Raw genomic sequence first — 16822 nt, 5'->3', positions numbered from 1 at the left:
ACACACACACACACACACACACACACACTTTCTTACAGCCACTGAGGATTGTGGTGGAGCCATAATTATTTACGCAGATTGTAGCAAATGAAGAAAGGCTAACACTGGGCACGCTGGCACTGAGTGGGTATACACAGACATACAAACAAACAGTATGGTTTCTTACATTTGATATGCATGTTTTTAAAATTAAAGCTGTGTTCAATTATCACAACCACATATTTATAAACTCTCTCTGTCTGTCTTTCTTACACACACACACATGCAAAGGCTGGGCAGGCTTGCTCATCACAGTGATCTTTTAGCTTTGTGAAAAGATTATAACATGGTCTGAAGTGCTTTTTAATTTAAAGAGATACAAAAACTCTTGTTTTGGAGGGGAAGAAATTCCTACTAGGGTTGTTCATTTTAGCAGGCTCTCCACTTTCGGATGGTTTTACCACTCCACCGGTTTTCCTTCCTTAAAAATAGAGTTGTCACAACAATCTGATATATTTTAATATTTTTTAGAGGAATTTTGAAATTCCTTTAGATTGTGGTATAGTGTTGCTGTAGAAACTTTAGGATGACTGTCTGGCTTTGATAGGCATATTTGACATGATTGGATGGATGGATGGATGGATGGATACTTTATTTATCCCGAAGGAAATGATGGAGATTATATGCATTAAATATCAGAAGTGGAGGCTCTTAATGACCAGGATATTCCGCTAGCACACCAGCACTGAGATTCTGAACTCTCGAGTTCGAACCTCAGCTCTGCTACTGGCCGGCTGGGTGCCCTCTAGCGGGCATAATTGACTGTGCCTGCAGCTGACAAAATTGGCCATTTAAAGTCTGCCGGGAGGGTAAAAGTGTAAGGACCTTGGTTAGTAGCCTGAGGCGTCTGTACAGGAAGAAAAAAATCTTAGCAGCTAAACACAGAATAAATAAAAAGACTGATGATAAAGTAAAAATGCCTAAATCACCTGACTTATGTGATCACCCTATTAAACCTGAATCAGATGTGTTTTCTGTGCTGGGCATGACAGATAAAAGCATTTGCTACAATAAGCTATATGCTTCTAGTCAGTTAAACCGCAAATATATATATATATATATATATATATATATATATATATATATATATATATAAGGGCTGTCGAAGTTAACGCGATAATAACGCATTAACGCGATCTCAATTTAACGTGATTTTAAAAAATAGTGCCGTTAACGCAAATTCTATTTGGCCCTGCGAGTCATCCGTAGTTCATGTGGAGACTTGACCGTGCACGGCATCTCTCATTAAGACAGCGTTTCTCAAAGTGTGGGGCGGACTTGCCACCATTTGTTTCATTTGCAGTTTGTTATCATAATGTAACCGAGCGTTGTAGTGATGCACTCGCTTAATAAAGAAATAAATACACGCTATATTCACAAGTTGTCGGAAGCAGAACACTTTTATTAACTTCTTCTGTTACGGTACCGAGAGTCCTCGCGTTGCTATTACATGAACTATGGAAGCCCCAAAGGGTCAAAACACACTCACTTCGTGTAGAAACGGTCATCAAACCATTGTCACGATACAACCACAGAAAAGTCTGTTACAATAACTACGCCTTGTCCCACCTAAAGCACCGCTGATCTATAATGTTTGCTGATGGTGAAATTTTACCCTACAATCTGACATATATACAAAGTCAAGGGTCTCTGCTGGATAGTATTACTGCCTAGTATGTGAGTGAATAAAACTCCCTTACAGTTTTCTCTTGTCCCAGCAGTTTTTACCATAAGTACATTTAGCATAAAATGTGTTCACCATTTTAATGGTAACATTTTACTTAAAAAACCTTGTTTTCTATAACACTTACACAGATTTTTTTAATGCGATTAATCGCGATTAACTATATGAAATTATGAGATTAATCGCGATTAAAAATTTTAATCGTTTGACAGCCCTAATATATATATATATATATATATATATATATATATATATATATATATATATATATATATATATATACAGGGGTTGGACAAAATAACTGAAACACCTGGTTTTAGACCACAATAATTTATTAGTATGGTGTAGGGCCTCCTTTTGCGGCCAATACACCGTCAATTCGTCTTGGAAATGACATATACAAGTCCTGCACAGTGGTCAGAGGGATTTTAAGCCATTCTTCTTGCAGGATAGTGGCCAGGTCACTACGTGATGCTGGTGGAGGAAAACGTTTCCTGACTCGCTTCTCCAAAACACCCCAAAGTGGCTCAATAATATTTAGATCTGGTGACTGTGCAGGCCATGGGAGATGTTCAACTTCACTTTCATGTTCATCAAACCAATCTTTCACCAGTCTTGCTGTGTGTATTGGTGCATTGTCATCCTGATACACGGCACCGCCATTGGATGCACATGGTCCTCCAGAATGGTTCGGTAGTCCTTGGCAGTGACGCGCCCATCTAGCACAAGTATTGGGCCAAGGGAATACCATGATATGGCAGCCCAAACCATCACTGATCCACCCCCATGCTTCACTCTGGGCATGCAACAGTCTGGGTGGTACGCTTCTTTGGGGCTTCTCCACACCGTAACTCTCCCGGATGTGGGGAAAACAGTAACGGTGGACTCATCAGAGAACAATACATGTTTCACATTGTCCACAGCCCAAGATTTGCGCTCCTTGCACCATTGAAACCGACGTTTGGCATTGGCACGAGTGACCAAAGGTTTGGCTATAGCAGCCCGGCCGTGTATATTGACCCTGTGGAGCTCCCGACGGACAGTTCTGGTGGAAACAGGAGAGTCGAGGTGCACATTTAATTCTGCCGTGATTTGGGCAGCCGTGGTTTTATGTTTTTTGGATACAATCCGGGTTAGCACCCGAACATCCCTTTCAGACAGCTTCCTCTTGCGTCCACAGTTAATCCTGTTGGATGTGGTTTGTCCTTCTTGGTGGTATGCTGACATTACCCTGGATACCGTGGCTCTTGATACATTACAAAGACTTGCTGTCTTGGTCACAGATGTGCCAGCAAGACGTGCACCAACAATTTGTCCTCTTTTGAACTCTGGTATGTCACCCATAATGTTGTGTGCATTGCAATATTTTGAGCAAAACTGTGCTCTTACCCTGCTAATTGAACCTTCACACTCTGCTCTTACTGGTGCAATGTGCAATTAATGAAGATTGGCCACCAGACTGGTCCAATTTAGCCATGAAACCTACCACACTAAAATGACAGGTGTTTCAGTTATTTTGTCCAACCCCTGCATATATATACATCGATCAGCCATAACATTAAAACCACCTCCTTGTTTATACACACATTGTCCATTTTATCGGCTTCACTTACCATATAAAAGCACTTTGTAGTTCTACAATTACTGACTGTAGTCCATCTGTTCCTCTGAATGCTTTGTTAGCCCCCTTTCATGCTGTTCTTCAATGGTCAGGACTCTCACCAGGACCACCACAGAGTAGGTATTATTTGGGTGGTGGATCATTCTCAGCACTGCAGTGACACTGAAATGGTGGTGGTGTGTTAGTGTGTGTTGTGCTGGTAAGAGTGGATAAGACACAGCAGCACTGCTGGAGTTTTTGAACACCTCACTGTCACTGCTGGACTGAGAATAGTCCACCAACCAAAAATATTCAGCCAACAGTAATTGTAGAACTACAAAGTGCTTCTATATGGTAAGTCGGCTGATTGTAGAAACAAGGTGGTTTTAATGTTATGGCTGATCAGTGTATATATATATTAGGGCTGATAATAACTAAGCTAAATTTGAACAGTTATGCACATTTTTATTGCAAGAACATGTTTGCCAAGAAAAACATTCATAAAATTATGATAAAACTATTAAATCTAAATTATTTTTAGAAAGCCAGCCAATGCCTATATAGAGTTGTTTACAGCTACCCATCTTTCAGCCAGTTATTTAAAATGAGTCTGTTCACATTATCTGGTAAAAGTGAGGATATTTACCTGTTCATAATCCTGCCACTGAAAACAAGCACTCATAATTTAAACCATTTCTAGATGCAACACCAGTGGCATAACTAGGAGCTCATGGGCCCCAGTGCATAAAATATTTTTGGGCGTCAACAAATTGCATATGCTGATAGCTAATCAGAATAAATTAAAAGTACTCACTCAGAAGTTAGACTTCAAGTCCAAATTCCTGCCTCTGGTATTTTTAATGCACAGTTGCAGTTATTTTAATTTTACTTAACAAAAATATTGTTATATAATAATAACGCCCTGGCGAGTGCAGCCAATGGGGGGGCAGTGAGGTGAGTGGTTGAGTTCATGTCGTATATATATATATATATATATACTGGTGCTGGTCATAAAATTAGAATATCATGAAAAAGTTGATTTATTTCAGTAATTGCATTCAAAAAGAGCCCAGGTTACTCTGATAGTGGCCTTCAGCTCTTCTGAATTGTTGGGTCTGGCGTATCGCATCTTCCTCTTCACAATACCCCATAGATTTTCTATGGGGTTAAGGTCAGGCGAGTTTGCTGGCCAATTAAGAACAGGGATACCATGGTCCTTAAACCAGGTACTGGTAGTTTTGGCACTGTGTGCAGGTGTCAAGTCCTGTTGGAAAATGAAATCTGCATCTCCATAAAGTTGGTCAGCAGCAGAAAGCATGAAGTGCTCTAAAACTTCCTGGTAGACGGCTGCGTTGATTTTGGACCTCAGGAAACACAGTGGACCAACACCAGCAGATGACATGGCACTCCAAACCATCACTGACTGTGGAAACTTTACACTGGACCTCAAGCAACGTGGATTCTGTGCCTCTCCTCTCTTCCTCCAGACTCCGGGACCTTGATTTCCAAATGTAATGCAAAATTGACTTTCATCAGAGAACATAACTTTGGACCACTCAACTCTTTAGCCCAGGCGAGACGCTTCTGATGCTGTCTCTTGTTCAAGAGTGGCTTGACACAAGGAATGCGACAGCTGAAACCCATGTCCTGCATACGTCTGTGCGTGGTGGTTCTTGAAGCACTGACTCCAGCTGCAGTCCACTCTTTGTGAATCTCCCCCACATTTTTGAATGGGTTTTGTTTCACAATCCTCTCCAGGGTGCGGTTATCCCTATTGCTTGTACACTTTTTTCTACCACATCTTTTCCTTCCCTTCGCCTCTCTATTAATGTGCTTGGACACAGAGCTCTGTGAACAGCCAGCCTCTTTAGCAATGACCTTTTGTGTCTTGCCCTCCTTGTGCAAGGTGTCAATGGTCGTCTTTTGGACAACTGTTAAGTCAGCAGTCTTCCCCATGATTGTGTAGCCTACAGAACTAGACTGAGAGACCATTTAAAGGCCTTTGCAGGTGTTTTGAGTTAATTAGCTGATTAGAGTGTGGCACCAGGTGTCTTCAATTTTCTGAGATACTGAATTTGGGGTTTTCATTAGTTGTCAGTTATAATCATCAACATTAAAAGAAATAAACATTTGAAATATATCAGTCTGTGTGTAATGAATGAATATAATATACAAGTTTCACTTTTTGAATGGAATTACTGAAATAAATCAACTTTTTCACGATATTCTAATTTTATGACCAGCACCAGTATACACGACTCTGCCCTAGAGTTTTAATTACCTCTAGCATATGGTGTGCTGGGGTTAAGCTTAAAGGGAGAAGCCTGACCTTTTCTCACCCCCACACACATGCAGCTTTCCTAACCTTTGACCCATTTCATGCTCTAGCTTATTCAACTAGATCGAAGATAGATGGATTAAACTACTTTATTCACATCTTGATACAGCCTTTTTTATGAATGATAAAATCCCAATAAACAAACGTTAAAATACCAATAAACAAACAAACAAAAAAATGTGAAATAGACTGGTTAAGTTAAATGAATTAAACCAAGTAATTAAACCAGCAGTCCAGAGAAAGACCCATGTATCCAACAAGGCAACATTATAACATGATGGCCATTAAACAACAGATGAAAAAAACGCACACGTACCCACCCTCACTTTCTTCTCCTCCAATTTTTCTTACCTTCTCTTTCACCTTCTCTCTTCTCCCTCTTAATTTCTCCTCCTTTACTCAGTTTGCACTCTACTCCTCCCCCTTTTAGAAGAAAAGTTGCCTTAATTATCAGCAGCTGACCATCACATTCATGCATGGAGTGTTTCCAGTCTATTCACCTTAATTTTTCCGGATGATGTCCAATTTCTCCCAATCCTGCACTGCTTTACTGCAGTGTGGACACATTTCCCTTATTACAATTGATGATAATTGCAAATGATGAGTAACAGAAGTGTTTTCAGCATGGCAAGACTGAAGCCACAGCTGAGTAAAGAGCTTAACAAAAGATTCTTTGGTGTAATGAGAAAAATTTAACTCTTTGGCCAGAACAGCAAGCACTACATCTGGTAAAAAAAGGCACCGCACATCACCTGGCTAATACCACACTCAAGGTAAAACATGGCAGTGGCCGCATCATGCTATTGGGATGCTTCTCAGTGGCAGGGACAGGGTGACTGGCAAGAATTAAGGGATAGATAATGAAAGCCAGAAATGAAAATAGCAGTTCACAGACGCCATTATTAAGCACTCACTGTAAATGTACAATTAGAGACTAGAGCAATTCTGTTTTTTATGCATAATATATGATATATTATATAAGCTTTTGTTTGGAGCACTATTGTCCTCCCAGCATTGATGCAGAGGTGTCACTGCTACACTGCAAAAAAACATCTGTTTAATGTAGGTACACCCTCTGGTGGTCCCTTTCAATTAATAAATGGGCAGTACAGAGCAGGTGATGGGCTAAAATCACAAACTGTATACACACAAAGTTCATCACTATAGTAAGTGTAGATTATAATATAACCAATGAATGTACCAGATAAATGAAGTGCTTGGTCAGTGTATATATCACATGTTCTTGGCGTCCACCATCTGCAGATGAGTAATACCATGTGGGTTAGCTAATACCCATACAACAAATAAAAAACTAAACTTTTGACAAAAATATTTTTGTATCTTTGTTTAGCTGAACTTGGTAGAGTTAAAAATACCACGGTGATGCCTCAGCCATCTGTGTCCCAAAGCCATTATTTGCAATGCTTTCTGGAAATTCTGTCTGCTTGGTCAATCAGAGCAACACTAGCCAATGATGTTGCATAAGTTACAATAATGTTGCTGTTTAAAAAAGTGTTAGGAATTCGCATTATGTGTGGATTCTGGGTCATTTTCATGTGTGAATCTCTGGCTAAGAGTGAAAAGGAGAAAAAGAAAAAAGAAAAATGTTCCAGGACTTTATATGACAGCTGTGATATGCATTCACTCTTTAGCATGTGGTGTTACACAGCTCCAGTTCAAAGGACCAGGTTTTAAACCTTGCCTCAGATTAATCATTAAGTAGTTTACACATTCTTTCTGAGTGTTATTTTCCCCCAGATTATTAGGTGGCCATGCTACACTAAATGCCCTCCAAGTGTAAGTGATTGGGTGTTTGATGACTTGAGATAGACTAGACCCCTGTCTATGGTTTATTCCTGGCTGCTACCCAGCATTCCTAAAAAGCCCCAGACTCGGTATGACCCTGTTTAAAATTAGTGACTGAAGATCTACAAATAAATAAAAATATTAGTGTCTTATGTGTTAGTCAGAAGTTAACCTTAAATATGTTATTATAAAAATACCCACTGTTCACAATAAAAAGGACATCACCAGAAAATACAGGGAACCAATGTATGTGTGTGTGTGTCTAGTGTGTTTTCGTTGGCAGTGTTTCAGCATTCCACATTCCAGTGTGATATTCTGCACGGTGACCTCAAAAAACCCACAGCATAATACTAACACACACACACACACACACACACACACACACAAACACACCTCTTTCCTCCCTGCTCATACCTTTCTAACACCCCTTCCATCCTCCTCACACTCCTTTTCACTCAAACCCAATCTCTGTTCTTCGTGCCACTCTTATAATCTATTTTCCTGTTTCTGAGTCTCTCATTCACTCCGACTTCAAGCTGTAACTTGTCAATATTCAGAGGGCTGATTTATGTTTAGCCTGTTCCCTCATAACGCTGCTTGTGCAAACTCAAATTAAGGCTCATCTGAATTCAATTCAGCTAAATTCAATTCGAGCCTGTTAAGCACAAAGCACCATAAAACTGGCAGAAGGATGCAGTTTGGGCCTGCTGGTTGGAGCTGAAACAGGTCCAAAGAGCTCCAGGCTCTAACTTTTACTAATAGCAAGATTCAACATAGAAAAATTGTGTTTTAAGGGAAAATCTTTTTCTTCTCATTAGTGTGCACAGCAATCATGAGCTGATAGGGGAAAGTGCGTGGATTCTTTGTTGATTATTCTGGAATAGTTCTGAAATACAGCTGCCATTTTTTTAACAGGTTGGCTTTCCATATAGATCCAATCAAAATGTTTTAAGCGAAGGGGCAACACTTATGGCAATAACCAATATCATGCCATGTCAATAATTTATAATCATGAGCATATTGTGAAAAACAAGAAAAGTTTTTTTTACTTAGCTTGTAGTAAAGGGGGTAGTCTTGGGTGTTTTCAGATTGTTTTACATGAACAAAATCATTCATGGATATACTGTAAGCCATTTGTGCTTTTCCAGTCCATCACATCATTTGCTGCATTAACCAGGGGGCAATATGTGCACTCACAAGTCTAGTGCAAGGCAAGTAATGTTAATGCTAGTCTAAATACCATCAATACTTAATGATTTGCTGATAAGGGGAGCGCTGAAACTTTTTTACTGACTTTGAGCACTGCTAGTGGTAAACATGAATGTGTGGTTGCATAACCTGACATTTTCTTGGCAGTTAAAACATGCAATATGCAAACTGAATATACCTCTAATAATCTCTATTGCTCAACATGTCTCCAAACACAATAGCAAAGCAATAAAACTGCAGGAAAAAAACTTACATCTATAGAAGAGTAAGCTTTATATTTCGAGGGATTACAATAGATTTTTACATATTGGAAACTTTCTTGTCTCTTGTTAGCTCTGAAAGCTTCAATTAGAATTTTACAGCAACAAAAAATACCAACATAACACGGTTATTTTAACAGCAGCAAAAACTATTGCAATCATAATAATACAACATTTGTGAATGTGATTGGCACAGTTGGCCAGATTTTTTGGCTATAAGTGTTGCCAACCAGTAATCCTGGTGACACGGCCACTTCCTTTGCAACTGTGGCCAACATCAATAGGACCCAGGTGTGTGTGTGTGGATTGGCAGGTGGACATATGTGACTGCCAAAACACACAAAGGAGGTGTAGTCTGTCCTAAGGGACTGCCTGAAAAATGTAATCATAATAAGCACCATTAAGAAACTACATGCTAATGTGTAAACGTAAATATTCAGCTAGCATATTTTGATTAGCTGCTACCTTTCGCAAATGAACCCCTAGAGCCCGTTACTGATTGTAACAAATGTGCATATTTACACGTTGAAAAAAATATTTTAGTCAAAAATAAAGTAGACATAAAACGTTGAAAGAAACCAGACAACGAAAGTCATAAAATATCATGAGAGGAACCATTCCAAACGCTGACAATAATGTTTGAAATTTAAACCTATATGTCAGGTGCAAAAGTAAAAACAAAAGCATTTAGGATTTTATTTTAAAAAGAGACATTCATACATACTGGTAGTGATGTTTCAGTCTTGTGCTTGCATTACCTTGGACAAAATCCTGAATGTTGGTCTCTGCATGTTCAATAGCTGGATACATTTCAGAGATTTAATGTTTGGGTTTGTTTATGTGATAAATGAGGGCCAATGCATTAAAGAAACACATAAACCCAAGACTCCAGATGGAATCCATGTGTGAATGTGTGTAAGAATCAGTCAGTACGATCAAACCCAACATAAACACTAGGCAGACACTAAGCAGGAAAAGAAATCATGTTCTTTCCATATACAGAAAAAGACTGTGACAGAAAGGGGTTAAGATGGTAACTGGGAGCTATTAGCAATATATGACTGCATTTATTATAACAATAATTTTAATTTTAAGAGTACAATAATATTCTAACAATGCTGTCTACAAACACACACACACACACACAAAATAAGTCATACATAGCCTGCACCAGATGTGACTGTGTAGAAAGAGCGTGTGTGCATGCAAGTATTATAGCCTTTGTGTTTATAGCCTATGGACTTTTTTCACTTACATATTTTCCAATTTTAAAATGTTGGACTTAGTTAGTATTGTAATGCAGTATTATAGTATTGCATTTTGTATTACGTTTTGTGTGGTTTTGTTCATTTTTAAATATCTAGCTGTTTTGTTTTAGGCATGGCGTACAGTGGTTGCGCAGGAGGAATTAGTCCTAGTACCTGGGACCCAACCTCACCTCTGGTCACTATATATGAGAAGTTTGGTATGTTTGTCCCAAGTCTGCATGGATTTTCTAACTGTACTCCACCCCTCCCACACAGCCCCCCAAATATGCATAAAGTACAGTATATTGGTTAATGTAAATGGTAAAAGAAATATTGTTTGTAAAAAAAGATGAAAATACATACACATGATTTTTAAAATTACTGCTGTGATCCACTATTGGTGTGATCCAAGGTTTGAATCCCCAGCAAAGCTGTTATCTGGTCGTGCGTCTACAACCACAAATCAAAAAAGTTGGGGCAGTATGAAAAATGCAAACTAAAAAAAGGAGTTTACATAACTCTTACTTTGACTTTTGTCTGCATTTCAGGCCTGAAACATATTTAAAAAAAAAAGCTGGGACGTGGGCAATTTAGGACAAGTAATGAGGTAAAAAAAATAATAATGTTATTTCAAACATGTTATATTACCAGGTGATTGTAAACATGGTTTAATACAAAATCGGTATCCACAAAAGTGGAGTGTGTTACTGCCCATTATTTCTAGGGAGACCAGACCCACCTCGAGGCAGTACAACCATGGTAGGCAGTTGTTTAATAAAGACCAACACAAGTTTTAAACATGACATTTAAATATTACATGCAAACTGCACACAAATAAATATTTTTCCTATAAATGTGTTTATTCAGCTTGAGACTAACTTGCACATTACATCCACCAATTGCTTCTTAAAAGAGCAGGTCTGTGCTGAAATGCTAACAGCTTGCAGACAGAATGAACCAGAAAAAAACTAATTAAATAAATAAAATATATAAAATAAAATATTAATAATAATACAAATTGAAGTCACCTTGGTGGCGCACATTATCACACCAGCCCAACACAGCTAAAATTTAAACCCAGAACCTGCTATCAGATGATCGGGCATCTACACAGACATGACTGCCTATGTCTGGGGGTGAAAAAAGCCCTGCAATGTATCGGTGGCCAGTCCAGCGTGTGTTTAATAATTGTACTAGGCAGCTTGTGCCTAATAATTCTAGATGCAACTGGACATTTAAAACTGGACCCACTGTGTCCCTGACTAGAATAAAGCGATTGATTGAAATGAAAAATGAAATAAAAAATAAAATGCTACGGCTACTGGTAATCAGTTACCACATGCAATTAGTGGTATATTCAGTAATGTTGCTTAGTTCTTCAAAATGTTGTTAAACATTTGTCCAGTAATTAGATATAAAAAATGGGAATGCATTTGGCACATGGCATATTTTTCTCTCTAATAAATTAAAAACTGGTAAAACTGTGTAAAGGCAACCCCTCATTAAAACACTGCTCATGCAAATTAATGCTGTTTATAGTATCATTTTTATATTCGATTGTAAAAAATGTTACAGTGCAGCTCCATTTCAGATCACACCAACAGTGTTCTATAAACAGAGAACTATATAGTGCACTCCTTTTTCTCTCTCACTCTTTTTGTCTGTCATCCATGTGCGAGTCAAATCTGGGCGTTGAGCCACGATGCATAGATCAACCCAACATAGAGATCCAGCCATACTTGCCAACTCTCTTTATATACACACACTCTCCCTCCATCTCTAGCTCTCTTTCTGCCTCTGTAATGTGATATTCAGAACTCCACTTATCCAACACCTTTCCTGGGCACCAAGGCCATACCGACATGCGGGTCGCGTCGCCATGCCGACCGACATTGCCTTCGTCGCACCTTGGATTTTGCCCAAGCAAGGTTTACTGGGACATTTGGTTGCCATGGTGCCAGCCTAAATCGAAGCCAATCGTTAGTGAGAAATGGTCAGTGGGGGTGGAGCTGTTAAATGTTGGGTTTTTTTCGGGTTGTTATAATTTTTTTTCTACCTTGGTTTCAGAAAAGTTTTTCTTTAAATATACTAAATTCTAAAATGTAATATTAGTGACTTTAGAATCGGATATTTATATCTTTAAAACCTGAAGAACAAGAGCTAAATAGCTTAATGAAGGACAGAAAGATTCTTTTTTTCTTATTTTTCAGCAACCATTTCATTCTGATCAGGCTTGTGGTGGATCTGAAGTCTGAAGGGAATAACACACTCACTTACTAAGTCACTTACTAATTACAAACTGTCTAGACATTAAAAACTGTTTTATTAGCAAAACTAAATGTCCCGATATGTATTTGATACATAATTTGTATAATTATTTTTATACATACAATTTCAATAATTATTTTTAAAGCAGTAGAACTCATCAGTGACGCATCTTTATTGCAATACAAGCTGCTGGAGTTCATTCATTTGTCCTTCATCATAATAATTTACTGTCTTTACACCAAGCAAAGGTGTGACTAGAGGCATTAGCAGCTAGTTGGCACCCAAGACTCACTGGAAAACTAACATGTACACTCACACTCGCTCCCTGGTAAGCTGGCACTATCGTCTGGACCTCATATCAGTGACCGCAAATGCCACCCTATGCTGTCATGGCAACCAGGGGCTGAGACCTGGATAGCAAACGCAATGTCAGGTGCCAGACAACACTGGCCTCCTTACACACAAACACATACAAACATACAGGCATGCATGTCTGTATACACACATACAAGGGCACGCTTTGTTTCTAGAATGTCCATGAGAAGCTTTCCTTGTCAGAAAAGAAACAGGCATACAATCACTTCAACTGCAAACACACAAGGCTTTCTGTCTATATACACACACAAACATAGACAAACACTATGACTAGCTCTGTTCCTTTTCCAGTACCCTCTACCCTCCACCTGCCTTCTCGTTTTCTTATTTTATCATCCTGCTATGTGTGGAAAAAACTGCAGGCACTCAAAGCCACACAGAAAGATTGTTTTATCCTTTTTATTAAAAGAGAGAAAATGCATTCACTACATCTTTAAATACATTTGACTATATATTTATTTATTTATTTTTTTAGGATTTTTACATCACGTTTTACACACTTTGGTTACATTCGTGACAGAAATGATAGTTACTGGTTACACAAGATTCATCAGTTCACAAGTTCAATGTCAAACAGTCATGGACAATTTTTTATCTCCAATTCACCTCACTTGAGAAAACCGGAGCTCCTGGCAGAAACCCACGCAGACACGGGGAGAACATGTAAACTCCACACAGAAAGGACCCGGACCGCCCCACCTGAGGATCGAACACAGGACCTTCTTGCTGTGAGGCGACAGTTCTACCCACAGAGCCACCGTGCCACCCACATTTGAAAAAGAACAGATGTATAATCAAAACTGATGCAGCGGCTGTGTTAAGTGACAACAGCCCATGTGCCACTGACTGAAATTTCTCCAGATTCTCTGAATCTTTTTACAATATTATGTAAGGTAGACAAAGTAAGACCTAATTTTTTTGTTTAAAACTAATTGACAATTCTGGTTTGGAACAGTGGCCAGCCACAACCTATTTTAGCTTGTAAAGACTGAACATTTGGTGGATGTTTGTTTAATACCCAATCATGAATCCCTCACCAACCTCACTTACCAATTCACCAATTCAATTCATGTTTTAAAACACTCAACATTTCTATCAACTTTTTACTTTTATTTTGCCTCTGTTCCCACTTTTTTGAGTGTGTTATAGTCATCAAGTTCTAAACGTGGTTATATTTACAAAATACAATAAAGTTGATTAGTGAAAACATTGGAAATCTTTTCTTTGGCCCCAGTTTTTCAGATTGGTCCTCTAAAGTCTTTAACTTTGGGATGCAAATGCTCTTTGTACAAATGGTGGTAGCTAATGTTAGCTTCTGTCTAACTCATACCCCCAAAAAGCTGATTCATTAAAGTGTTGTTCGCTGTATTGTATATAAAAACTAACTAACAATGAACAAATCAAGACGCACTGTAAATGAAATGAAAATTTCCTGTCTAACTAATTACAAAACAAATCATTCGTTTTTACCAATCGTGTTTACATTAGGGTCATGATTGGAAACAAGCATGGATACATCTAGGACAGGACACCAATCCATCCAAAAGCTACAGACTTTCACTTCCTTACAGCTAAGAGGCATTTTAAAGAAACTAATCCGTCTTTGACATGTTTTGAAAGCAGAAGTTCACAGAGGAAACCCATGTGGATACGGGAGAATTATACCTAACTTCAAACAGAGACCAGAGAAGGGGCTTGAATATGACGCCTGCAATACACTCAACAATGATGAAATAGAGACAAAATGAGACTAAGGTTATACAAGTAACACTTATTAGTTTAACTGGTAACAGGTGAGGCCATCAACAGTATAAGTAAAACCAGAGCATCCACCAAAGGCTTAGTCTTGGGATGGGTAGGGGTTTGTGCCCAACTTCAAGAGAGAATTGTCAGTCAATTTTTTGCAAGGTAATTTACCATCTACAGTTCATAATATCAGGAGCCCTTTGGAAAATCATTGTAACTTAACACAGTCCACCGCTGCATCAATAAATGCAACCTGAAACTGTATTATGCAAAGAGAAAGCCATATATTCATTTTGCACAGAAATGCTGGCAAATTCTCTGGGTCCAAAGTCATCTGAAATGGACCAAAAGAAAATCTTGGACATCAGATTCTACATGCCAATGATGAAAAATTACATCCAGACTGTTACCGGGTGATACATGGGTGATCTGCACATTTGTGAAAGCTTATTTTGGTATTTTTGACATGTGCTGCCATCAAGACGACGTCTTTTCCCAGGAACTCCATGTGTATTTGAATGAGGACAATGCCAGGCTCATTCTTCATGAGTTACAACAATGTAGCTTCAACGACAGAGTGTGTGTGTTTGACTGCTGCCTGCCTGCAGTCCAGAACAAACAAAAAACCCATGTTATGGTAATAACAGGTTGAGACTACAGTACAACATCAGTTGACTTGGAAACATAAAATTCCATTTGTTGTCTTTAGAGACGTTGAAAGAATTGGAGTACTTGAATACTTGGAGTACTTGAGTACTTGCTTGAATATACTGTCACAGTACTGTAAGTCACTTTGGATAAAAAAAACGTCTGCTAAATGCCAAAAATGTAAATGTAAATGAGTAAACTGATCTAAATTTTAGTTTTGGATAAAGTATACTTATAAAAACACCCAAGTTCAGATATTTTACTGTACAACATTCTATTTTGGTTTCGCCCAAAATACATGGCTGACATGACTGACAAAACTGTCACCAGTCAATATATTATTTTGTTTTTGTACAGTATAAATAAAAAGCAATTAATGATTGTTAAAAATTGTAAATGTATTGTAAATGTAACTGTTACACATGAGAATTTAAAAAGGAAACAAAAAATCTATCCCATCCCTACGTGTACCCCAATTTTTAGCTTCACATTTTTCTCATCTCTAACACTTGCTGTGCTGTTTATGCTGGCTGATTTAATGCCTGCTCAAGTTTCAAAATCTTTTGCTTGCACTTTCTTAAAAGCCCATCAAGTCAGACTAGTAACAAATAAATAGGTGCCAAATATGAAGCTCAATTATACAGATGAGTATTAATATTAAAACACAAAAACAGATATTTAAAAATATAATAGAAGTAATAAAAATCTTTAAACATGGGTTAAGACACGTCTTTATCAAATATTAAGCACTGAGTAAAAAAGAATAAATATGAATCTAAACTAATCTGTGTAAACAATCAAATTTAAACTACTAAAAAGAAATAAAGAATTCATGATTTTTTTTCTAGTGTTCATGGGTTGTGTGGCTGTAAACCAAATTTTGTCCACAATGACTGTTACAAAAATACAGAAATGTCTGGTTACAGGTACCAGAAATAAACTAATACATTAATTCTTACAAAGAAAAAGGTTTTCAATCTATTAATGTCACCAGAGCCGTTCAACTCATGTTTTGTGGCAAATACATGCAATTTTCTGTGCTTTGATTTTTTCATATTATAGGAGGAACTGATTTTTTATGCAAAAAAATTTTAAATCTTAAATAATTAAAACAAGAAAAAAAACTGTTTGTACACAACAATATGCTGTAACTGATCCATAATTAGGGTTGGGCGGTATTACCGATTTTCATACCGTCATACCGTCATACCGTCTTCAGAAAATACCGCGGTATACGGTATTACCGCGGGGGGGAAGGGGGGGGGGGGGTTGGTTGGCTGGACAAACTTTACAGTGTAATCACAGTATTCAAATGTTTAATTTAAAAAAATTAAACAATCAGAACGTCAAACATTGCTTATCCTATCTGATATAATAAATATTTCACACATAAGTGTACATGCGTCTCTTTATATATTTTTTTTTATTTCTGCACAGTTCTTATCGGCTGTAATCCACCCATTCAGCTTGGCATCAGTAGAAGGAATCAGTCAGTCATAATAACAGCTGTTTATTGTCGAAATTTAAATCCGAAAACACTTTTAATATCGCGGAGAGCGAGCGAGACACACACACACACAGAGAGAGAGAGAGAGAGAGAGA

The 16822-nt window shown here is 38.0% G+C and overlaps 1 protein-coding gene across 12 annotated transcripts in view; it reads right to left on the bottom strand.

Annotated features, from left to right (window-relative positions):
• LOC134329629 (nuclear factor 1 X-type-like) overlaps positions 1-16822 on the bottom strand; it is a 141073-nt gene that overhangs the window by 51585 nt on the left and 72666 nt on the right. The gene's annotated exons all lie outside the window — the stretch shown is intronic.

The sequence above is a fragment of the Trichomycterus rosablanca genome, chromosome 15 (assembly GCF_030014385.1).
Source record: "Trichomycterus rosablanca isolate fTriRos1 chromosome 15, fTriRos1.hap1, whole genome shotgun sequence".
In the NCBI taxonomy this organism is placed as follows: Eukaryota; Metazoa; Chordata; class Actinopteri; order Siluriformes; family Trichomycteridae; genus Trichomycterus; species Trichomycterus rosablanca.
The sequence above is the reverse complement of the archived record's forward strand: the minus strand, read 5'-3'. Positions and strand labels throughout refer to the sequence as shown.